The sequence below is a fragment of the Loxodonta africana genome, chromosome 21, assembly GCF_030014295.1.
Source record: "Loxodonta africana isolate mLoxAfr1 chromosome 21, mLoxAfr1.hap2, whole genome shotgun sequence".
NCBI classification, from domain to species: Eukaryota; Metazoa; Chordata; class Mammalia; order Proboscidea; family Elephantidae; genus Loxodonta; species Loxodonta africana.
In genome coordinates this window covers 3,560,429-3,585,081 of record NC_087362.1, presented here as the reverse complement: position 1 = coordinate 3,585,081, position 24,653 = coordinate 3,560,429, and the positions used below count along the sequence as shown (strand labels likewise).

The following is a 24,653-nucleotide window of genomic DNA, read 5'->3' as shown; positions in this document are numbered from 1 at the left end:
TCCCTTTTCCCCTACCCCTAAAAGGAATGAATTACATTTCTCTTCTTGTCCTTTAAATGAATAGCATAGTTTGGGTGAAATTATCGGGCAATTGCATGCCTTTTATGCAGATAATGCTATTTGATGAAAGCGGTGTTTTGATCTGCTGAGGATAATAGGGACCCAGGGCTGGATCCATTGGAGAGAGCAAAGCTGTCTTCTGTGATAACTTCATCTCAGCATGAGGTCAGACGGGGAAAACCGGGATGGGGGATTAAAAAATGACACAGTTGGAGCAGTGTTCAGTTCCCTGCTGTGCTCCTGGCTGCACACTATAGCTTATGTTTCTGATCTGTTATGGTATTGTCTGCCTTTCTCTCTCAGAGCAGAAAGAGATTGCTTAAAACTTTTCTTTTTTCAGCTAGAGGGATTAGTTCTGTGCAGCTTTTTAATTAAAGAAACTGTATCTTTTTCAAGGCAATTTAAAGCTGCAGGGGAAAGACCGTCAACATCCCTAACTTAGTGCTGCTATCTGTAGCAAAATGGAAGCTCGAGGTTTGATATTCAGAAATGGGGGGAAAGGAGCTATAGAATCCTGTAGTATTTTTAACCTTCAGTGATTGCTCAGATCCCTCAATGAAGAATAGTAAATAAATTATCTTGCATAAGTCCTGAATACATTTCTATAACTAGTAACTTCCAGCCACTTGGCTTTTTAGCTGAGCTGAGCTTGCTTAATTAAATCTTCATGACGAAAACGAAGTGCACTTGAAAATAGTGTAAGAGGAAACAGATTTGGCTATATACCCGTTTCTTTACCCAGAGATCATTTTTAAACATTTGCATTTTACTGAAAGTGATAACAATAGAAAACGTCTGCTTGTACGGGCAATTTGCATTTAAACAGTGCAAAGTACAGCATTATGGTACTTCATCACAAGAAACCTTTCCCTTGGTGATAAGAGGTCATCATCTGAGGGGAGCATGGATTGAATGTATCCAAAGTAATGATGAATTTGTCAGGACGTACACATTGGAGTTGAACTTATGGCTCAGTTTAACCCAGGTTAATGTTGAAAGTCCTCAGATGTTTCAGATAAGGGCCATACGGTTATCACTTTACAAAGCATACAGGCTCTGCGCTTCGGTTGCAACATACACATCTGCAACTAAACTCCATGCCGGACCAATTAGAAACAGTCCTCCTCAGCAGACAGGGACAAACAGAGATCGTTCCCCCATTACCAGCTGAACCCTTGTCTTGAAGAAATGAAAAGCAGTCATCGTAGGCTCTACACGTCTTACTATTAAAAATCCACAGGAACCGGGAAAACAATAAGGGTTTCATAAATACTGTCATATGTAATACAAAATACTAAGAGTAGCAGCATTTAATAGGTGCTTACTACAATTTTTTTCCAAATCCTCTTACTGAAAAAGAGTAAATCAAAATTTAATCTCTTTGCCTTTTCCCATTATCTTTGTCTTCGTGTTTCAGATCTGAGAAAAGTCAACTAAGTTCAAAGGCGGATTGATGAGGCTTGCTAGCACGACTAGAATTTCTGAACTACATGCCATTAAAAAAAACTGACCAGCAGGAAGTAGAGAAGTGTGCTTAATAAATATATTTTTCAAGGTACATTTCATTTATGACACATTCTTTTTTAAACAAAAGAAAGTCAAAATGGTGGAATATAATGAAACTATTTTATCCATGTATTCACTCATTCATTCATTTATTGAGCATCTTATATCCCAGCCCTTGTGCTGGGCCCTGGGGCTTTAAAGAGAAATAAAGCCATGCTCCTAAGCACCAGCAGCTCTCAGCCACTAGAGAAAAAAAAAAAAAATTTTTTTTTTTTTTGAGAGGCCAGTGCTAAAAACAATGCCCTCACTTACTACTGGCAGAAAACATGGCGGACACACTTCTGAGGGAGGGGAGTACCACTGATAGGTGCTGTGTTAGCTGTGTTCCAGGGGCTGAGGGCACTCTTCTGAGAAACAGGACATTTCAGTGGGTCTGACACAGAATTATAGCCACTTGCCAGCTTTCATCTTAGCCTGTATCTACCCGTTAACTTATAGCCCAGATCCTGAAATACTAAAAGACAGTATATTATTAACAAAACTGTCCTTCTTTGTCACTAACTGATGATGACATTGTCAAAAGCTCAGGTCTACCTTCAATATACTATATATACTGCTTACTAGAAACTTGTTCATAGAAAATAGGGCAGAGCTTTAAAGGCACTCAATGGTAACTATTAATTATAAAGATTGCATCTTTCAGTGTGGTATAATGTAACAGGCTTCAAACACATATATGGAACTCAACCAAAATTAGAAAGTGTCACAGGTGAAAAGATGCCTCTCTGTTCAAAACCCTCCATAGAGCCTGGGGTCTTTTATGATGGTCTAGCAAAACCGATTCAGCAGTCTTTACCGAAGGTCCGAGTCCCATGCAGCCTTGGTTTACGCGGTGGAACACAGACTAATGTACTGGAAAAGTGTGGTGCCATTTAAAGTTGGATTTTATATGATCACCAGTCCACTCTATAGCTCCAGAATGCATGTCCACTGAGAGAGGCCTATGGGGCTTTAATTAAGGTAATGAAAACATATTTTCCACTACAGTCATTTAATTTTATGACTGTCAGTGATCAAATCAGAATATTTGTTTTATAGTTTTACCTCAATCTAACAGCCAAGAAAAATGTTATTTACTTTTGAGTAACTTGTTTTTGAGGGTTAAAAAAAAAAAAAATTAGAGCTATCTGCAAGACTTCCCCATAAACTTTAAGTTCTCAGCTGTAAATCGTTCCACATTGCTTGCTTGCTGCACTCAAGTTGGAAACCCTGGTGGCAAAGTGGTTAAGTGCTACACCTGCTAACGAAAAGGTCGGCAGTTCAAATCCACCAGGCGCTCCTTAGAAACTCTATGGTGCAGTTCTACTCTGTCTTATAGGGTCACTATGAGTTGGAATCCACTTGAGGACAGTAGGTTTTTTTTTTTTTTTTTTTTTTTTTTTTGGTTGCGCTTAAGGTGAAGTGTTTAGCAACAGAACTCCGGTGCCTAGAACTCAGGCTTTCCTCAGGTCAGAACTACCAATTCTGCCACTGTTTGAAGCTGCCAGTAGGTAGCTCATTTGTGGTTCTCAGTGGAGATTCAACCTGTTCGGATTGCTCACTTTCTGATTTTTTCAGGGGATGTGCTAGGTGTCTGTTTCAAAGCTGGTCATTTCCTCCGTTTCCTCACCAGTGCCTAGGGCACGTGGAGGTGGGAGTGGCTGTAGCCTAGCGTAAATGAAATGCGTTCAAAGAATACCTATGAAGTCCAGCGAAGTTCACAAGCCTCCTTGGAAAGCCTCATGTCTGCCTGACCCGGTGTTCCCCTCTGCACGCCTCAAAGCCCCGCTTGTCAAAGGAAGAAGCGGCTGCGGAGACCGGCCGCATCCCCTGCGAGGGAGACGGGGACCAGGGCCCCCCAGCCGCTGCAGCGGTGGGTCGGATCTTTGGGAAAGGAGGAGAAAACCGACAACCCCAGAAACAACAGCCTCTAGAGGAGGTGCACGTGAAGCCAACCAAACTGGACAAGCATCACCTTTAAGTGGGGAGAGACACTGGGCCAAGGTCTGGGCCTGTGGGAAGTTGGTGCAGCAGCAGAGAGGGGTCCTGCCTCAGTAGCCTGGCGACAGCCCGTCCCTCTCCCAGCCCACCCCGGCCCTGAGGGCACAGGCAGCTTCTTCCTAACCCCAAAGTGAACCCGGAGGTTCGGCCCACTATCTTCCGCGGGAGCACTTTTCAGAGGTTTGCACATGCCGCAGGCATCATTTCCAGGGGCAGGGAAGTGGGGTGGGGGCCGAGGAGTGCTCAGTCATATTTTCTTTTCCGAGAGCTGCGTAACGGCGTGACCAGGGGGCCCCACGGGAGGGCGACGCCGCCACCTCGGTCCCATTATCCCCTGCACGACCGGCTGCGCTAACGCTGCGCCGGCCGGGCAGAGTGGGCTGTGAGCGGCCGGAGGTTTGCAAAGCAGACAGCGACGTCTTGCATTTCTTCTCCGGCTGAAGTTTTTATTGCTGCAGAGGGCAAGGCGCGAGCTAGCCGCCGTACCGCCCGCCCCTGACAGCTCAGACAGGCAAAAAGCCTGTTGGTCACGTAGCCAGCTGCCTCTCTGCTTTCCAGGGATTCATCTGGAGCCCCAAGTCTGTGGTACGGTTTGGCACTGCACAACATCAGCTTTTCCTAACGGCCTCAAACGATGGAACTTCTTTGTTAGGGAGAGAAAAAACAAAAAGAAAAAACACTGACCCCAACTTAACACCTAGAGGTAAGCTGCCTGGATGGCGGGCGGCGCCCACAGACGCAGGCACACAGCCAGGAGGGCACCTGCGTGCTTGGTCCCCAGCGACGCCTGCACGGAGGGCTCAGGGCCCGCATTCATGAGTTGTATATTTTCTACATTGTATCCTTAGTGGGAGTGTTGAGCATCACTACTGAAAAACTTTGACTATCATGTAAAGGGGGTCTGGGCTAGAGACTGGCTCCAAGATTTACTACCGTTTCTAAATTTTATGAGTTCTATTGTTTCCTACGTCTATTACCTGCGTTAGCTATAATGAGAGTTCTGGAAAAACGAGCTGGAAAGAAGAAACATGGCTTTCCCTCTCCCGCCTTCTAACTCCCACCTGTTTTATCAGCAATTTAGGTCTCAGCTCCGACCTCTTCAGGGCTGAGGCAGAGGGTCTTTTGTTTTGTGTATTTCCAGGTAAGCAAGGGAAGGAAGAGCAAGGGACTAGGGCACGTTAAGAAAGTTTTAAAGCCTTATGTTTTCGTGGCTACTAGGCCACAAAAGTCATTTGTGAAACACTAAGTTTTCTTAAGATCCTGTCACTGATGCGCATTTTAAGTAGTTTTCGTGATTGTTATGTAATATCTTGGGATTTATCTTCCTAACTTACAAATTTTCTTGAGATAATGACAGTGACCAGAATGAGAGGATATAACTCATTGCTCCTACCGCCTTATTTTTAAATGTGACCCTCATATTGTAGGAAGGAGTCTGACCGGACCTGGGGCGACTCCAGGTTCCTCCTGCAAAGATTTGCCTGTGGTGCTTGGCGTCGCGGGCGCCCAGAGAGCGGGGCGGGTTTCACGATTCCTCGGCGCAGTGTACTGCACCGGGTCACTTGGCTACTTCCAGAACTCAGATGGTGAGCCTGGGTACGCAAATTCAAGTTCAAGGGTTCTCTTCGTCAATTAATCCCAAACTTTGGAGAAACTGTCGTTAAGGTTCATGCTTTCCGAAGAGGCGTTGTCCTTGTTTCACAAGCGCTTGATCTGCTTCTAGTTCTACACAGTCACGGGCCGAATCACTTTAGGAGTGCAGGTCGGTGGAACTCCCCTCTGTGACGCTAAGAAGGCAGGTAGATTGAGAAGATTTCCCGGTGCCAACGCTTCCGATGACCCGCCGGGGCTCGGGCGGGCCGGGACTCTGACCCTTAACTGCACGCTGGCGGGCAGCGGGTTCCGGGAGGATGCATGGTGCCCCCGCCGGGAGCCACGCGCGCTCGTCTGTGCCAAGCGCGCACGCCCCACCCGGGCGCCGCTCTGTCCTGGAACCGACATGTGCCCGAAGGTGCCAAGAAGCCTGCGAGCTGCTCCGCGAAGGGCGCTCACTGGGTGTGCAGAAACTCCGGAACAGCAGGAACTTGGCGTGGTTTAGAAAGCTCCCCAGGAGGGCTTTCCTCACGCCAGGGGGTCTGGGAGCCGGGAGCGAGAGATTCGGTAGGAACAAGAGTAGAAAGGCTCTTGCGGAGAGCAGTAAACTTTTTTTCTTCCCACAACAAAGTGGAGGTATGAGTAGTGTTCGGCTGCTAGTCTGAGGGGAAAATAGGGAAGCGATGGGGGCGAGGGAACGCTGAGGTGGGTAGGCTTTAAAGGACTCTTGAATCTGTCCCCTGGCCTGTGCGCGCTCATTGGAGGTTCTGGCACTTGAACCTGGGGCGGACATTTTTTCTGCGACCGTGCCCGGCTGGGTCTGTAAGGGAGTCGGACTGTTTAGGGCCACCATCCCCACCCCAGTCAGAAGGTCATTTGTGATTTTGAGTCTCGGAAGAGAGGATGCTCTGGAAGGGAAGGCGCAGGTCATTTTCGGAGCCTCAGTAAAGGACGGACCGCCTTCCGGGGGGTGGAAATCCTTAATTACACTCTGTCTCGGAATCCATCTTCCCCGCAGTGTCTTGCACGCCCACCTGCTCGGGTGACTCAGCTGACCTGAAATGCCCACCCTATGGAAGATCAAGAAAAGTAGTTTTCTAAGAAGGTTGGAGGTTTGATTACACACAAGTGTTTCCACTTAAGTCCAAAGCAATTGCCCACCCCCTCCCCTAGCTGCTCCTCCTCGCCACCCAGAGAAGAAAAGGACACACCCGCCCGCACGTACGCCCGCACTTTGTTGGTGTGTGTGTGAATTTCAAATGGTGTTGTAAGTTCATTAGTGTTTGCTTTGCAATCAGCGGCGGGCAGGCCCCTCATCGGAGCCGAAAGCCGGCAAGAGCCATTCATCAGCGTGAAGTGTTATTCATGGATGACCCCTAAATCACGGCACGAGTAGTGGAGGCACTGATTGGTCACAGCATGGGAGCCTCGGTGCTTTCCCGTACCCGACGCGGCCGGGAAGAGGGAAGGAGGGAGGGACGGCGAACGTGGTTCAGTCCGGCAAATCCTATTTGACAGAAAAAGGCAGTAAAGGGGGAATATCTGTCTTGAATAAAGAAGAAGAAACAAAGTACCTGTCATCTTGACAAGTGGCGGAGCGGAGGAGTCCAGGATTATAAATGATCACAGCCGGGTCCAGCTCGCCGGCGATTGGGCTCTCCCGCGATCCGCACTGGGGGAAGCGCATGGTAGGCTCCTCTCCTCGCCTCCCCCACACTCACACTCACACACAGAGGCACACTCACACACACACACGGACACGTGTCCGCGCCTGGGCTCGGGCACACCCGGGCCAGCGCATCTCCCCGTCACACAGTTAAGGTCCTGGATGCCTGCTCCCTGGCACAGCGCCCTGCTCGCCTCCTCACCTTTCCCTCCTCCTTCCTCGCCTCCATCCTCCCGCTGCCGGGCCCAGAACCGAGAACTCGGGCCAGGCCCGTCGGCCGAGGAGGAGGCAGAAGGGGGCCGGCGGGAAGGGAGAGGGGGACCGCGCGGGAGAAAAAGAAAGTGAACTCATTGGCGCCGCGCGCTCCCTCCCCTGGCCGCGTCCCGGGCCCGCCGCGGCCGGCCGGTGGGCAGGCGAGGAAGTTGGAACCCTTGCTGTTCTCCCCGGCCCCGCCCCGGCCCCCGGCCCCACACCCGCTCCCTCCGCGGGGCCCCCTCCTCCGCGCCCGGCTCCTTGGAATTTGGCGAAGCGCGGGGTGCGCGCGGCTCGGGTGGACGCGGCGGCGGCGGCGGCCGGGCAGGGAGCCGGCGGCGCGGGCCAGCGAGCGCGGTAAGTGCGGCGCCACCGCCGGCGCGCCCTCCTTCCTCCTGGGGTCCTAGTGCCCGGGCCGCGGGCGGGCGGGCGGGCGGGGAGAGCGAGCTCCGACTGCGCCTTTCTCCGAGCGGCTCTAGGAGGCGGCAGCAAGTCGGCCAGCCGTGCTGGCGAAGGAGCGGGTCCTCGGCGTGCAGGCTCCGCGGGTCTGGCCTCCCGGCCCCCCGGCCTCCTCGTCCCCGCCCCTCCCTCGCGTTTGACATCTCAGGTTGCCGGCCCTAGTGGGAGCTTGGCGGGTTCCTCCCGCCTGGGGCGCTGGGCACCGCGCCCCCGGCCTGGGGAGCCCGGGTTCCCCGAGGAAGGCAGCCCAGAGCTTGGGTGCTCAGTGGGGGCAGGGAGTCCAGCCCTCCTTGCTCTGGTCTGAGTGATCCCCAGGTGTGGCGAGGTTCCGCGTGCTCGGGGAGGGTGTCAGACAGGATCCTGGTGGACTTCCAGCCGGCGGGAAGCCCCGAGGTGTCACTGCTTTCCTGGGAAGTGGAGAAGAGGCTTCTCCAACTGCCCAGGAGCCAAGTTGGGCAAGAGTGGAGGAAGGAGAGCTGAGGGCTGGGGCTGCGGTGCAGAGTGGTGGATCGGGAAGGAAACTTGATCTGGGAACTCTGGATGGAGCTGGAAATAAGCAAACAAAAAACACCCCGGACTGGGCATTTAAAAACAATTACAGATTTATGAGTCGGCTGCTCAGTCTAAGTCCGTATCGTATTTTACATCTGATTAGAAAAGGCTTCAAAAATTTTAGGTCGTGGCGGGTTATGTCTGATCTTTGCTGAACACTTCTGTGCAGTTTCGAAGCCCTTCTTACCGCTTCACCTTTAAGGTAGTTGTAGTGGTCACTTGTTCATGCTTATTGAGGAGAAGGGGTAACAAGTAATTTTACAGAGTAATACAGCAAATGGATTTGTTTTCTGACGTCTTTATCATTTAAAGCTAGAGAGAAGTTTCAGGCAGTTTTGAGTCGGTGCAATGGAAATGCAAAGGTGAGAGCCTGCCTGTCCTAGTACTTTTCTCAGGGCCCCAGACAACTGGGATACCTGAGAACAGGACTGCGTCTCCATAGTTCTCTGTTTCTTATCTTCTGACAATGTATTTATCAAATATTTGTAGGCTCTGGCAGAATCCACTGGGTGGTCTATACACTAGAAGTAGAAATATGTTAAAGCACTACCCTTCCCTTCTATGGTCAAAAAACAAACAAACAAACAAAAAAGGCAGGATTGGTATCTTTGGAAAGCTCCAAAGAGTACCCCCAAAGATGATATCGCAACTGAACAGAGCTTGATGATTTGATTCCCTTAGAGAATTTGTTTGAAAAGTCATAGATTCCCCTCCCCCACTCTATAGTATCTGGAGAAATATTTGTAGTCTTTCTAGTATATTGGGAACAGAGTTTCGAACTAAGAGTAAATTGTGTGCTTATAATTCATTACAGACTTTACTATTTCAGTGACAACACAAGATTTTATAATGCCTGCATCATCTTGCTTTGTGCCTTTATTAATATGTTTTTAATTACCTAAAACTTCTAGCTTGTATTTCTTAATATATGAAATTCTTCTGTGAGCCTTGAAAGTTTCGATTTGTGAATCTAAGTGCAGAGCAAATATTTAATTCTTGCTCTGAGAGTGAGAGGTGAGTTGAGAAATAAGACTTGCTAATCCCACTTTAAAATGTCATGGCATTCACAAATTATTCCTAAATTCTTCAAAGATAGGGGTTTATAACGAGTTTGGTTATTCTAGTGCGTATTTCAGGATTGCACGTATCTCTCTTCCTGTTGCATTTTCCTTAACAATCTCACCTTTTCCTTACATGAATTTTAATATTCCTGTAACTCAAGGTACAATTTTTTCTAACAGTAAATATATTTTTATTTTAGATAATTAAAAAAGAATAGATACATTATTAGGGTAGTAGTTCTTTTGAGTAAGAGAAATATATGTTTTTATAGACACTAGGCAATTTTTATGAAAAATGTATTTATGTACTAATAACTATGCCAGTGCTTATATATTTGGAAAACTACCTGAGTGTCTTATACCAGTAGCATTAACGTTAGCAACCCATAGACAGAGGATATCAAGTCTAGTGAGGGATTGCTTGATTATTTGAAATAAAGCAGCTAAATGTGTGGTAGAATTATGACTAGTTCTTTTCTCAAACTGATCATTTTGCGTGGCTGTGTTTATTGTCTAGAAAGAAACGTTTTAGGCAAATTGTAGAGGCTTTTCTTAGTATGATCATCTAGGCATATCATCAGTCTTTTGGTTAGAAAGGGAGTCTGCTTTCTGCTTTATTAGGATAAAGACAAAGAAAGATAAGGATGCTTATTTTTGAATAGAAGCAAGCACCTAAATAGAGTAAAAAGTTTTAAATTTATTTGGAGAGAAGACCTAGCTAAACAATAATAATCCAGTTAGCAAGTTCAAGCTAGTTTTTCTTAGCCTAGCTTCTGAGAGCCAAGAGCAATTATTCTCTTTGTAAAGAGTCAAGCAAAGAAGAAACCAGGCAAAAGTGTATGGCTATCATTGTAAGTACGGTGACCTATCAGAAATACTTGATCAACTTTGAGCTTGATGTGTCAAAAAATGTGGTTATTGCAGTAGCTGTGAAAGTATGTTTGGAAATGCTCAAGTTTATCCTACCTGCAGTGATATTGGAAAACAAGCCAGGAAGTCATGCTCAAAGTCTGCTATAGAGCACTATAAAGCCAACTTTATTAGTTTATTAATATTGATTATTTTAATAAATATATTACCTCATTTTTATTGAACTTTTTTTACCCCTTAAAAATTGTATTTCTGGGTGGCGGAGGAATGTTGTGATCCAGCGTTTTCAGCAGCATGAATGGATCGTCCACCTTTTCTGTATGAACCTGTTAAACACGTCCAATTCCATGTTGCTTATCTACCCAGTGTTTTATTTCATAGTCAAATGTCCATTTTGACTTTCTGGACATACTTTCTTTACTGAGGTTGGGAATGTGAGTAAAGAATATAATAATTTGCTACCAAACTTTTACTCTGATCCATATTCCTTTGAATTTTCAGTTAAAGCCAGTGTTCACGTCTGTTCAGAGTGTTCATAGGTGGAGTGACAGTCCGGAGGGAAAAATGTAACACGTGGCTCAGAATGAAGAAGTGTGCTGAAAAGGTACTACAGCAATGCGATGTTATTGAAAAGTTTTAACAACTAAGTTTTACACATTATTTCACGTGAGCTCCTTTTAGAACATATTTAAATCTTGAGATTTGGGATATCAGTTGTTTTAAGAATCCTGATGGAAATTTTGTGCTTAAAAAAAAAAAGAAAGACTTCCTAGCTTCAAAACTGATTAATTGTTGTGTCTTATAAAACCTGATTTATTTCATACTTTTTTATACCAAGCATTACCATTATAAAGCTCTCCTTCTAATTGAGATTAATGTTTCTGAGCAAAGAAGCGGTTTGGAGGGCTGCATTCATTCCGAGTGCTGTTGTAATCAATTTTAGATACAGTGTTCCACGATGGATCAGTTCGCATCCAAACCTGCCTTATTATGTAGAATTAACGTGTTGGTGATTGATTGTGATACTTCTCTGTCTTGAGAAGTCATTTGTTTCCAAACAAGTGTGGTGGTTTGTATGGGTCAAAATATTACTTCTCATAATTAAAACATCCTTTTGGGGGACCTAATTTGAACTTTCTTGAAGAATTATATAAAGCATGAGGAAACAATTCTGTAATACATTTTCAATTACAACAGCCTTTTTCTACAAATACAATATGCCTTAAGGTGTATTTTCTTGCTCATCTAAGGATTTTATGGTCTTTTGGGTTATAAATGGTAATCATCTATCTAGGTTATTTCCTTTTTTGTTTATATCAACCTTGTAGTTGAGTTTTTCGGGGATGTCTTAGAGTTACAGGTGTATATCTTGTGCGTACGTTAAACTGTTTCTCCAGCTGCTAGGTGTAATCCTGACAATGAAAGGTAACGCCTGTGGAGGTAATTCCTTATCCTCTTTGGAAACCTGCAAAGATGGTGAATGTTATCATCCCTACTGTGCTGTTTGCATTTGTTTCTTGTTTGTATCTGGTCTGCCTTAGCTTTGTCAGCTTTTTATTCTGTTCTGAAAGACCATGTTATTATTTTCTTGGGCTTTGGTCCGTATTGCGTTGCTTACTGTGATACGTGCTTTTAGTCTCCATAAAATATAATATTAAAAGCAAAGAATCTAAGATTCCTATAGATGAGTATTCTAATGTATCTAAAGTGTGTAGGATTTTTCAAGAAGGTTGTAACAGCTTTATAATGCCCTTAAGTTTCTCACAGTGACATTGTTCCTTTTAGGGAAAAAAGACTTGGTTGAAACTGTTTCTTGTTAGATTTTCATTTTCTTCTCGGTAGTGAGAGATTATTTACATTGGATTGGTTGTTTTCAGGTTAAAAACAGTCATTTGAAACAGTTTTGGACACTAAAATAATGTAATTAAAATACCATTTGCAAAACATTATTTTAGCCAACCATTAGAATAAAAACTATCAAAACAGAGCAATGTGCTCTAGAATATGAAAATATTTTATATACTCAAACTGCAATAGAATTCAGTCTTTCAAAATAATTTTGATAAGTTATTCTGTAGTTTTGATTCAGTAGCTCAGGTCACTGGGTAGTTAGAACAGCTACCTAGATAGTAGTCTCCGCAAACCTGCTTCTTTCTACTTTAAATAAGTCATGGTGCACATTCGTGTGTGCGACATAGAACACGCATGGAGGCCTCATGCACAGATGATAGAAACCACATCATGTAGTAATAATAACAGTTATAATACTAGTACTGAAGGCTTTACTGCCCTGTTGACACTTTCTTGGAATCTTAGCAGAGCTAGGGATGGGTTAGCACAGACTTTCCAAACAAGTTTGTGATAGGTGGCAGTCTTAACTGAAATTTGTGACTTCAGTGAGATAATAGATGGTTCTAACGTGCGTGGAGCCATGTGTAAAACCAAAAGACAGAGTAAAATGTAACGCATCACCAGACTATGGTTACTCTCTTTGTACATTTAGGAGTTGAGAGTGGCTTATCGATATGTGGTTTTTTAAAATCATCTTCCCCCACTTTTATAGCCCTGTGGTTTAAACTGGAACATGTAAATAAAAAAGAGAGAGGGAGAATTCCTTTTGAAAATAAAGTATTTTGAGAAAAACAGTGAATATATCCATTCACACTTGCATATTCATATCTCACATTCAATTATGTAAAAGTCATTGTGGGGTACTGTTTGTTGAAGTATTTTTCAAGTATTGTGGAATGCGTGTTTCTTCTGTTGGAGTAGTTGGAGAGGAGCGGGGAGGCTGTGATTTGGGGAGCGGGATCATATTATTTAATAATAGTCAACCATTTCATAACTGGATCTACTGGGTCCCTGCCTCAAAACCAAAAAGAGGGACAGAGAGAGAAAGAGGGAGAGGAGGAGGACCGGGAAGGACAGTGTGTGTGAGAGGGAATATGAGTATCTTTTATATCTGTTACAAATTGTGGTGGTCCTGTGAGCGTTTTCTGTGTGTAACAGTGTATTTGACAGGAAAAAGAGCCTAGAAAGGGTAAATTTTGTTACTTAAGTTAATTGGGTAAGTACAAAAGAAAATTGACTTCTAAATATTTTCACTTCTTAAGTATTTGCATTTGAGATCCCTGCATGAGAATAAGAACATTGATTTTTTTTTAAATTAATGCTAGGAATTCCAAATATTGTATATATTTATTTTGATGGAGAAAAGAAAATGTATAAACAGCTGTATTTTGTAAGCTGTGCTTTCTCTGTATATGGGAATGAACACTGAATTGTAATTTTCTATATCAGAGACATTAAAAAAAAAAAACCCACATTTATTTAAAAAAAAAAAAAAAAGACTAGGCGGTAACTTACAAAGCGCACTAATCTTTAATCTTTGAAGATAAGATTCAATCAATATAATTTAGTCATTCTATCGCTTCTTCCATTATTAGTTACATTTGCCAAGATTCTCATGATAATCCCTCTTCAGACTGCTATACCTTAGTAAGAGATAGCCGCTTGTTCATGACTGTCTCCCTTCAGCCAGGTTCTAAAACACCCCTGAGTAGGAGGATGACAGGAACTTGTGGTCCTTCTTTCCCCGAAGAGAAAAAAAAGTTACCCTTTTATTACTAGGCTGTACTGTTTTATCTTTAGTTAAGCTCAGATAATATTTTATGACTAGAATTGTTGACCCTCTATCAGCACAAGGAGGTGTTTTTTTGATAACAGGGGCGTTCCCAAAGAAGAGGTCCTTCCTCAAGAGCTTGTCCAGTATCCCTGTCGTGTTCAGCATTTGGTTTCGGTGCTGGGATGGGATCTTAGGAGAGCCAATATGCTTGGACCGCACCCTGGAAGGTATGTTATGCAGAGAGTGCAAAGACAGGATTAAATTGTTTTAATTTACAAGGAGAAATGCATGAAGTGTTTTAATGGTTTGCATGAAGTACATGCAAATATATTAATTTGGGGATTTTTCTTTTCTTTTTTCGGTACTAATAAAAGTGAGCCTATTGCAAAGCATACCTTTTGTTTATTGTCAGTTTACTGAACGGTCTTTTAAATTGTAACGTTTATGAGAATACTTACATGATAGAATTTGGATTTTTCAAAATGTAGGTGGGAAAAATTAGCAAGAGTCCAGTTCCTGTAAATAGCTCCTAAAACAAACAAACAAACAAAAAAAACCTGGCATAGGGCTTGTCATTTTAAATAGTAATCATGAAAACCAGGAGATGACAGCTATAAATTTTTTTTTCCCCAATTTATAACAACTTCCAGTTAAAGAAAGCTGTCAGTCTTATAATTCTTGAAGGGGAACAAATTTGTGACTTTTTCTCTTAAGACCAACAGCAAAAAAAAAACCATATCGAACAGTGTTATTCCATTTTTCTATATTTATATGCAAAAGTGGAAGGAATAAATATTAAAAATACAAACTTTTTTCCACTTAAGTTTTGTGTAATAAGAGGCAAATTACAAATGTAGGTAAAGGAAATATGGCAAAGAATAACTAACCCAGTGATGTAAATAGGTACCTTAGATACATGACTTTGACTAGATCCTGAAGAAAGAAAAGGTTTAGTATAAACCATCATATTTTGTCTCTTGACTGTCAGAAAAGTAAGGCATATTGCTGAGCTTTGTGACAGACAGCATCAGTGATAGTTGGAGAATAACTTGACACAGTCAAAATAACTGAAATATTAATCTCCATCAGGATAACTCATACTTTCAGGAAACATTCCAAAAGAATTAGAAGAGCTTTTGACAATAATCAGACCTTCGAGGAGAATGAGTGTGTCTGTTGCCTTTTTAAAACCGTCCATGAATTTGGGTTCAGAAAGGGGCGAAGGCTGAAGAGAGCTTCTGCCTGAATGTTACCCTGCAAGTTAAAAAGAAGTTTTTTACCCCTCATGCATTTATAAGTTGATATTTCTACTTTAAGTTAATTTTAACTTTTCTTCCATGAAGACACTAGCACATTTGTCATTTAAAATAAATTTTAATTTAAACAAAAATTAGTTTTTATTCCTAGGTAAGATATGCCTATTAAACCAGAAATTAGTCCTCATTTTTAGACAAATTTTTATGCTTTCTTACAACATTTACTTGCCAAAAATGAATAGACTACTTTACCTTGTTTTCTGCGATTAAAAAATTAAATAAAGGAAAAATTTCCTCAGTAGTTATATCTGTTCTAAAATATATAGTCTCTGAATGAGAAGACTCTGGCCTTACAAACATTTTGTAAACGATGTTGGTCTGTTAAGCTGATTTGCCAGCAAGTTGTTTTTAATTGTTACTAATTCAATTACATGTGTGCCAGGGACTTTGAGTCAATACAGAGATAAAATATTCTCTTCTGTTTTTATCCCATGTTTTTGATCACTAGATAACTCTCTATATTGTTTTAATGTATATATTAGTACATTATATGAATATGTCATAGTTTTAAAGAAAAAATCAGTGCAAAGGATGTAATTATGAAAATTAAATTTATTTTGAAAATTCTTCATGTAAGCATTTGAAACACAGTGCAGTTTAGTTAAAAATGCAGTCTCAGACAGAAAAGACCTCATTTTGTGTTTTTTGTAAAATGCAAATATTGTTTTACTAAAGGTGTATATAAATAAATCTAAATAATGTAGATATCTAGACTTCTGGGTTTTGTCTTTTATATGCTTCCGCTGCTCAGGGAATGTCAGGTTTCTCCTTAAATGGATAAGACGCTCTGTGGCACATGACTAAGATATTTTAAAACGTTAGTAGCCAAAACACATGCTAAGTCTAATCTGTGCTTTTAAAGAATCTTAAAAAGAAGTAAGATGATCAGATTTATCTGGTGTTCTAAAAATCATTAAAAATACTTTAATTTGATGATTATCACATTTTACAGAATTTAGACACTTGAACAATGCGATTAATAAATATTTGTACAACACCATACAGATAACCAAAAAGTTATTTAGGACAAATTTGAAAGGTGAATGATGTATCCATATTATTACCTTTAAGTCACACGGTATGAATGGATTGAACACTAAGTTTTCAGGTGCATCAATTCTTGATATTTTGGTTTAAAGTAATTTCAGTAAAGCTCATATCATCTTGCATTTCATTTAAGTCTGTTGGTAGCAAGTTGAGTCAGCCCTCAGTCAGTACAGCCACGACAGAAGTCTTATCTCCTTTTCTTCAAGTTTTATATAAAATCTACACCTTCAAATTAAATAGTTCATTTTCCCGATACAGGTGTTTGATACCTTGTGACAAATGAAAGGTCTGAAGGAGAGGCCCCAGTCCTTGTTTTATGAGTTGCTATCAGTTAATTCTCTTCACATCATCTCATGAAAGCAGCTTATAAGAACTGTATTGTACTTCAGATAGGAATTTTAACACATCGAGTTTGGAGAATTTTATATTTCACTATCAGCAAAGGGTAATGGGAATTACTTAAAACAAATCATTAATGTATCACATATTTCATTTAAATTTGATGTAAGGTATGTGGATTGGCTGTGTAATTACCACTGGAGCTTTGAAAAGGCTGTAATTCACTTTGAAAATTTTAAATGTTGAAGAAAGAAAAGTATAAATAGTTCTTACTTCTGGAAAATACTATTAATGTAAGCCTTCTAGGGATTATTTTATTTTGATTTTTTAAAAAAGCATACCTTCTAGGGTCATTTTTAACACTTACTTTTAAGTCTGGCACATAACCATTTGAATTAGGAATTGAAGTAAATTATTAATGTACACTGCATATTTTTTCCAAAGGAAAATATCTCAAGGCTTTCTGGGTTGGGTTCTGGCTCTTTTAGGATTAAGAAACATTCGTATAAATGGCTAATTTTGGTGGAGGTGTGTTTTGTAGTTTTGAAGTCCTCATTATTACTTTGAAAGGAATATCCCATCAGGAATAGGAAGCTTTGTGGATAACCTGACACTCTCTGATGAAGGATTATACACTCTCCCCCAAATCTGTGACCCCAGGATCTTTTACACAATAGTTTTATCAAGTAGCACGACTAGTTTGGCCATTATTTCATTTCTAAAAAGTTAATTGGTTCCTTTCTCAAATCAAGTATTTATGTAGAATTTTAGTCTAAATATATATTTTAGGCATTAGTAGATTCAGCCTCTAAAATCCCGAGGTTAATATTTTGATGCAAGATAATGAAGCCAGGCAAGTTTGGAAGAGTGCTTTCCCGTTTATGCCGCATGACCAGTGGATTGATTATTGTGAGGGTACTCAGTCATTTAAGTGGTTTGCCTACTCTGTAGTCTGTAAGGCCTGTGGCCTGACTGAATTCTTTGTAAGCTTTTCCCTTGTTAGTAATACTGAAAGCAACTTGAGAAAGAAGATGATGACACACAGAAATGAAGCCCTCACATATATGGAGGTTCGTTGCTTTTCTCTGAACATGTTCGTAAAATAGTGAGCATATTGTAGCATTCTTAGATCGTGGCTAAAAAACGAAATAGCGTTCTGTTGTGTGATTTTATCCCTGTTCTAGAATGAACAATTTATTGTAAAGCCTAAGAGTTTATAAAAGTGTGGCATTTTCTAAGGAGACCTTTTTTTGTTCTTAAAGAAATGTATTACATATTTAATGGTCAGACGCACAATTCATTGTACTAATATTTTTTATGTCCATTTTCATCTAGGTGACGCCAGTCAAATAGAAGAAAATTCATCCTATTTAAAACTGAAAAATATCAAATTTTGGACAATTGAGACATTTTAAGTATAAAACACATGTGATGCCACATAAAAAGATTAATTTATCATGGGCAATTAATTTGCCTTAATAGATGGGCTTTTATTTCTGAGGCTATTAGCGTCTAAAAATTTAAAAAGAATAGCAAAGCCGATTTTTCATTTTGTAAATAATGAAGTTTTTGCATAAAAATATGAAAATTGCCAAGTGAGAAAGTACAGTCAATTTTTTTACAGTTTAAATAATTCTAGTTTTTCTATATATATTCATTTGAAACACACTTTTAACTTCAAAACACAGCTCTGTACAATTTTCATATTGTGAGTTATCATGAAGGTTTTGTATATAAATTACATAAAAGAAATATGTTATATATATAAATGAATATGTTATATATAAATTAAAATATATATATAAAACTTATATGTATGTGTATATATATACATTGATACACATAAATAATGAAAGTTAAATAAATCTTAAAAATTGTTTCTATTCTTAAATATTAAATTCAAAATATTAAAAAAAATTGTTTTTCATGATCACTTTAATATGACAGGTTCTGATTCAAGCCCTCATAAAGGGTACAAGATGCTTATAACTGGCATAAACACGATGTAAAAAATTCACAATACCTAGCAACTAACTAGATATTATCAAATTTTGATAACTTTAAAACAAGAATTTAGAGAAGAACTTCAAGTATTTTATGTAAAAATTACTGTCCAAATTTCCAAAGATTACTAGTAAAACGCAAAGTTTAGATACAGCTCTTAAACAGATGCCTGGTTGAGAAACATTATTCAAATTTACTCTTTGTAATTCTTAGAATATATGTTTTAATTTACTGTATAAAAAAAATGCAGATTAAGGGTTTTGAAGAGCAGGTTTTCCTTCTGTCTTTCATCAGCTCTGTAGCTGAACCCTTAAAATCCTTTTCTTCATTATTCTAAGCCACTATCAGATTCTAATCTTTGCTGTCTCCACAGCTGTTTGAGGGTTTTTTTCAAATGTAATTACAAGTGCATGTGTTTTGTACAACTCGCTTCCCATAAATACTGATACAAGAAGGTTAAAGGAGAGCAGGACTGTGCTGTGTCCACATCCATGGATGAGTCTATTAGTTTTTAAAATAATTATGCCAGTGGTTATTAGGAAGAATTACAAAGATTAAGACATAACAAGGTTGGCTAGCTGATACTGAGCAGTAATATCACCGAAAATTTAATAATTTCTCCAAAACAAGTACATTTTTTAGGAGTTAAACACCACTGAATCAAGTGGTTACCACACTTCTATGGGTTGTTTTTCTAAACTGATGGACATAGCTTAAATGCTAAACAAAGTACTATAGCTGTTTTCTCCACGTTTTAAAAACTCATTAAAATGTATCACAGGGAGAAATTTATTAATGTCTTGCATTTAATTTGATGTACCAAATTGGAGAATGACTACTGTCACATTGCACTTAACAAATTGTATAGCAATTTAACTCTGTATATCAGAGAAATTGCTTTTTGGATAACCTTCAGCATATCTTTAATGTTATTTAAAGAACAAATTAGGAAACTCTGCCCATATATAAACCTTAAGAAATTTTAAATTTGTCAACTTTTAAGGATAGCATGTCTTCTTTATTTGCTTCTGTAATATTAGACGCCTTTCCATCTCTGTTTACAGTAGAACTGGATATCTCTTGGAATAGGTAAATACACTTTCTAAGGCTAGGAAATTGTAGAAAAATACTGAATTCAGTGCTACTATTTTTACTTGTTATGCAGGATACCTATAAACACAGCTATTTTTCTTTTCTTCATATCTGAGATTCTGGAAAATATCTCTTGACTGATGCAAATTCTTGGGACTACAGCAGGGCAGGAAGAGGAGGGTGAGACAAATTAAGTTTCTTTCTAGAACTCTTCATGTGGGCATACTGATTGTGGATAAAAGGTATTCAAAATGTAAATCCAAAATATGAAACATGCTTTTGTTTTGAGGAAACTTTTGAGAATATTTCTGGGAAAGAAATGCACTACTTGCCAGTCAAAAATTGAAAAATTTCCCCTTTTATATTTAATATATTAGAAACCAAATTACAGTCCCTGTGAGTCATAATTGATACAACGGGTTTTACCATTGAACCTATAAAAATTATGAGGCTATGTAAGTGTAGGAGCCCTGGTGGCGCAGTGGTTAAGAGCTTCAGCTGCTAACCAAAAGGTTGGCAGTTTGAATCCACCAGTCGCTCCTTGGAAACCCTATGGGGCAGTTCTATTCTGTCCTGTAGAGTTGCTATGAGTAGAAATCAACTCAACAGCAATGGGTTTGGTTTTTGGTATATATAAATATAGTAAAACTCTGCTCTGATTTGAATGTTTGTGTGTGTGTATTATATATGTGTATATACTTTTTTTTTTTTTTTTTTAGTGTGTGCCTTATTTACAGAGTACCCTTGTATCCTAGTCACTATGTACTGGAGAAGATTAGAAGAAATAAGGCATATTCTCAGACCCCAAGAAGGTTTTCATTTCTAGTTGAGGCACAATATGAAGAGATAACTGATAATAATTAAGATTATTAAGAAAACCAAGAGAGAGAATGGAAGAGTTGCTACTTTTGTCAAATTATATTGTAATAGCCCGTGGATCTTTGAAGCACCAGAGAACTGAAGGGAGAAAAAAATGAAGTCCTCTAGCAGGCACCCTTCCTATAGAATGCAGACATTAGCAGTTCCTTAAAACGTCCTGGGCACATTGGAAAGGGGGGTCTATGGGAAGCCTAAAGGAAGAAATGTTTATGGGGCATAGGGGAGGGCATAGAGGCAATAAGTACTAACAGACAGCAAAGGTGCCCTAAGGCCCACAAATGTTTAAAAGGATAGTGAGGAGAGTGAAACAACACGTGGCTTATACTCCCCTGCCCCCCACCCCCACCCCACGGCCATAGGACTGAGCAAGATGAGGCATTGGCAGCCAGTGACCTGAAAAGAATGAAGGCTGACCATTTGCTCCTTCCCTGTGGAATAACGTGGCAAAGTGACTTCTTTGTTGTGCTTTGCCCACAAAAGCCCTGTGAGAGCAGAGACCCCTCTCCCTTGTCCTCAGTACACCCCCAGCTTCTAGCACAGTCCTGGCCCTGAGAAGTCAGCCAGTAAATAATTGATGAGGAATGAAATCTTCCCTCACTCTACATCAGTGTCAAGTGGTCTTCACTGGAGAATAGCTCCTCTCCAGAATAGGTTTGTAGTCTCTGGACTTAGGTCATCACCAAGAACCACTCAAGTTCTAAAAGCCTATGGTTCTGTCATTTTACGATAGCCTGGATTCACATTAAATATATAGTACCAACAAAGAGTTGTCACCATTTAGGGGAAAACAAAAGACATGGCTGTTTGACTGTAGATCTCTGGAAAAAGGCAGGGGATTGATGAGGAGAGGTGAGGGGATTCCAGGAAAATGAGCAACAGAGAGACCAAGGATAGCAAACCCAAACTCAGGAGCAGGCAACAGTTTTTCAACAGAGATGAATGACCTTGGCCACATTATTTGCGTATTAAATTTTCACTTCTACAAAGATAGATATTCTATCATGTATCTTAAAATATGTAGTTCTCTTGTCTCTTTTTTCCCCCACTTTTGAAAGAGACGTGGGTACAGAGAAATATTCCTTTACCGTTAGAAAGCCAACCAAGCAAGCATGATGATAAATGGTTTTGACACAGACTCAGAGTCAGAAAGCCAGAGTGAGCAGTGGGGACTGTGCGCTGAAGGATACGAGCTTCACCCAAAAGAGGACGCTACACTGCACCTCTAGACTAGTTGTGGCCATCTGGGGGTGAATCCAATGGTGCCAGATTGTCAGAGTTTTCAAGAAATGCCAGACACATGAATTATGTGAAATCTTTAGATTTTCTAAAATGTTGGCTCATGAAAAACACACACACACACAATACACACATATAAAACAAAACACATCGGCAGGCTGGGTTTGGCACTTGGGCCACCAGTTTGCAACCTGTGCTGTAGAAGCCGGGACCTGCATTGTGTGTTTGGAGGCTGTGGGTGTGCTGGGGGACTGGAGTGGAGACCCCCTCCACGAAGAAACCTGTGATGAGTTTGGAGAGAGAGTTGGCGTCCAGATTGTGGATTATCCTAAAGATCATTGTGTTCTCCCCATTTTGGAGAAGAAAATGTTTTCAGTTTGCAGTACACTTTTTCCTGCTTTGAAACGGAAACCTTGGCTGCCAGCAAGCCTTCAGTAAGCATTATTCATGGGAGAGCAGCAAAGGGTTAAGAGATGGTGGCAGGTAGTGGATATGCCTTTGCCTGTCCATCCAGCTGCTTCAGATGCTTGTCATCTGATCACCGTCGTCTGAATGTATGAGGTTCTGGACACCCTTGTACACCTGTAATTTTGAGGGAACTCCCATAACAAGCTGTAACTAAAATACTTTTTTTGCTGGTATATGAATGTTGCCTGAATTCAAATGCTAAACTCTTTAAGAAAGGAAAATCCAAGTTAAAAGTGATGTATTAGATTAGGCCATACCCATTACATTAATTGAATATAAAGAACAATAAAATTCACTGTTTTTTAAAATTATTTTGTGGAGAGATAGTGTGTCACTTACTTGCTGTGTGGTTCATCTCTGGGCCTAGTTTCCCCACCTGAGCAATGGGATTAGTAACAGTGGCCTGGCTGCATTGTTTTCAGGTGCCATGGTGGTGGTGGTGGTTGATTTTAGTCATTGGGGTCATTGCTGGTGGCACACTATAGTTAAGGTCATGCTCACCAGTATGGTTTTATGTGGGTTTTGGAGTCACATTTGAAGACCAAAATTCAACTCCCAACTCTGTCACTTGGTTACTTTAACTTCCATAAATTTGGATGATAATATTCCCACACGTGGGGTTGTTGTGATGATGAACTGAGCCAAGGCACGCAGTGTCAGCTGTAGTGAGCAGCAGCAGGTTAGAAGGGGTAAGTTCAGGGACAGGAGTCAAGATATGTTGTTAGAGTTTGGTCTCCTGGTAGCCAGGGAAGTGGCAGCGTACGCGGCACTGACCAGAGCACAAAGTGCTTATATCGATGACCCGGAAACACCAAGAAGAAGAAGAGGGTCCTGCGTGCGGTGCAGTTTACCCGTACTTACAGTGAAACCTGTGAGAGCTGGAACTCCACGGGACTGCCATGATTTTCCTGGTGTTGAAAGCTTTCCGCCTTTGACAGGGCGCAGTCTTACCACTTTTCTATCGCTCTCTATTAGTGGAAAATATTTGAATTTTCCTTCTCTGATAGGTTTTCACGTTACACAGGCTCTGGCTTTCTCAGGTTTTGCTGTATATAACTAAAAAAAAAAAAAAAATTATATATAAGAAACATGAAAATAAAGGATTTTTGACCTTGCAAGGGGTGTAAAATTTATCTTTAAAATTTACTTTAAGACACATACTCTAGTGATATCGGATAACTAGGATATTTTATGGGGGAAAAAATTGTGTTGACAGGGTCAGCATTTTAAGTATATTTTAGCTTACTAAAAAAAAGAATATAAACTCTCACTTTTTTCCACATTACAGTTGGAATGACCTAAGTATGTCCTATATAAATCATAATATTCAAAGATTTGCAAAAAATTTTTGTGGAAATTTATAACCAAATTTATAATGTACATTTAAAATACACTGATGTATTAAGTGGGAATAATTACAAAACAAATTTGAGAAGGGTAAAAAAAATCTTTCTATTTCGGAATTACTTAGCACTTGGATATACCTTGTATGTTTCTTTAAAAATGTCTGATACAAAACATCTGCTAACTCAGTTGTTATTAGCTCAATGGATTCCTTAATATTGTGCTAAAAAGCAAATTTGAAACCTTTGTCTGTGAAATGTCAGCTCTGAAGGAAGGTAGCCTCCCGTGTTCTTCTTCAGCTTTAATGTCTTCATTAAGTTATCATTTATTAAGCATGTGTTTTGAGTCCAAGGCTCTGTGAGAAAGAGATTCAAAAATAAAAACATGATCACTTGTATTTTAGAAGCCCCAAAGAAACATGTAACGATTAGAAAGCAGTACTAACAACAGAGAGCTAGAATTCAGCCTGAAAATGTGTGACACAAGCTGCTTACTCCATAGGAATGTAAGAGAGAGAGAACTCAGGGTGGGATTAGTTTGGCTCTCACCTCAACTTCATCATTCCCAATACCGTATTGTTGGTCAACCTTGTCTCAGACTGAGGAGGAAGAGCTGCCCTTTCTTCTGTAATTGCGTCATCATCCTTTTTGGTCAAATATGCTAGAAAGCTCAGAGCCTTCTTTAAGACAGCCCCATTCCTCACAACTTACCAGTCATCAAGTCCTGCTGACTCCCCCTTCGCTGAGTTCCTGGTACCCACCCTCCTTTTGACTGCACTGCTAGTCTCCTCATTTGGGTTCTCATCAGCCCTCATTTTGATTACTGCAGATGTCTCCCAACTGGGCTTTTTGCCACCAATCTGTCATCTCCCCAATCCATTTTTTCCGATTGCCCACAGAGTATTCTCCCTGATGTCCTGATCTGATCATGTTGCCCTCCTCATGAGCACACAGTGGCACCCCTTTATCCATAGAGGGAAGCCTGAACTCCTAAACACGATGATATTCAAGGTGCGTTCTTCAGAGTCTGGCCAGGACCCTTCTAAGCCCACCTCCTAGGGTGTCCCTTGTGCGGGGTGTGCTCCCTACAGGTGGGCTTACTTACTAGATCCCCCGGCACAGGGCGGTCTTCTCTCTTCTGCAGCAGGTTACACTTTCTCTGCAAAACTCTCCTGGATTCTCTAGATAGAGTTAGTTGTTTGTATCTCTTTTCTTGACTATAGTGTTTGTAGTTCTATTTAGCAT

The 24,653-nt window shown here is 40.8% G+C and overlaps 1 protein-coding gene across 1 annotated transcript in view; it reads left to right on the top strand.

Annotated features, from left to right (window-relative positions):
* The first annotated feature begins 7,401 nt into the window (after window positions 1–7,401).
* Window positions 7,402–24,653, top strand: part of TENM3 (teneurin transmembrane protein 3) — a 788,034-nt gene continuing 770,782 nt past the window's right edge. Inside the window, exon 1 of the mRNA XM_064273551.1 lies at window positions 7,402–7,474. The gene's annotated coding sequence lies outside the window, so the exon portion shown is untranslated. The remainder of the gene's footprint in view (window positions 7,475–24,653) is intronic.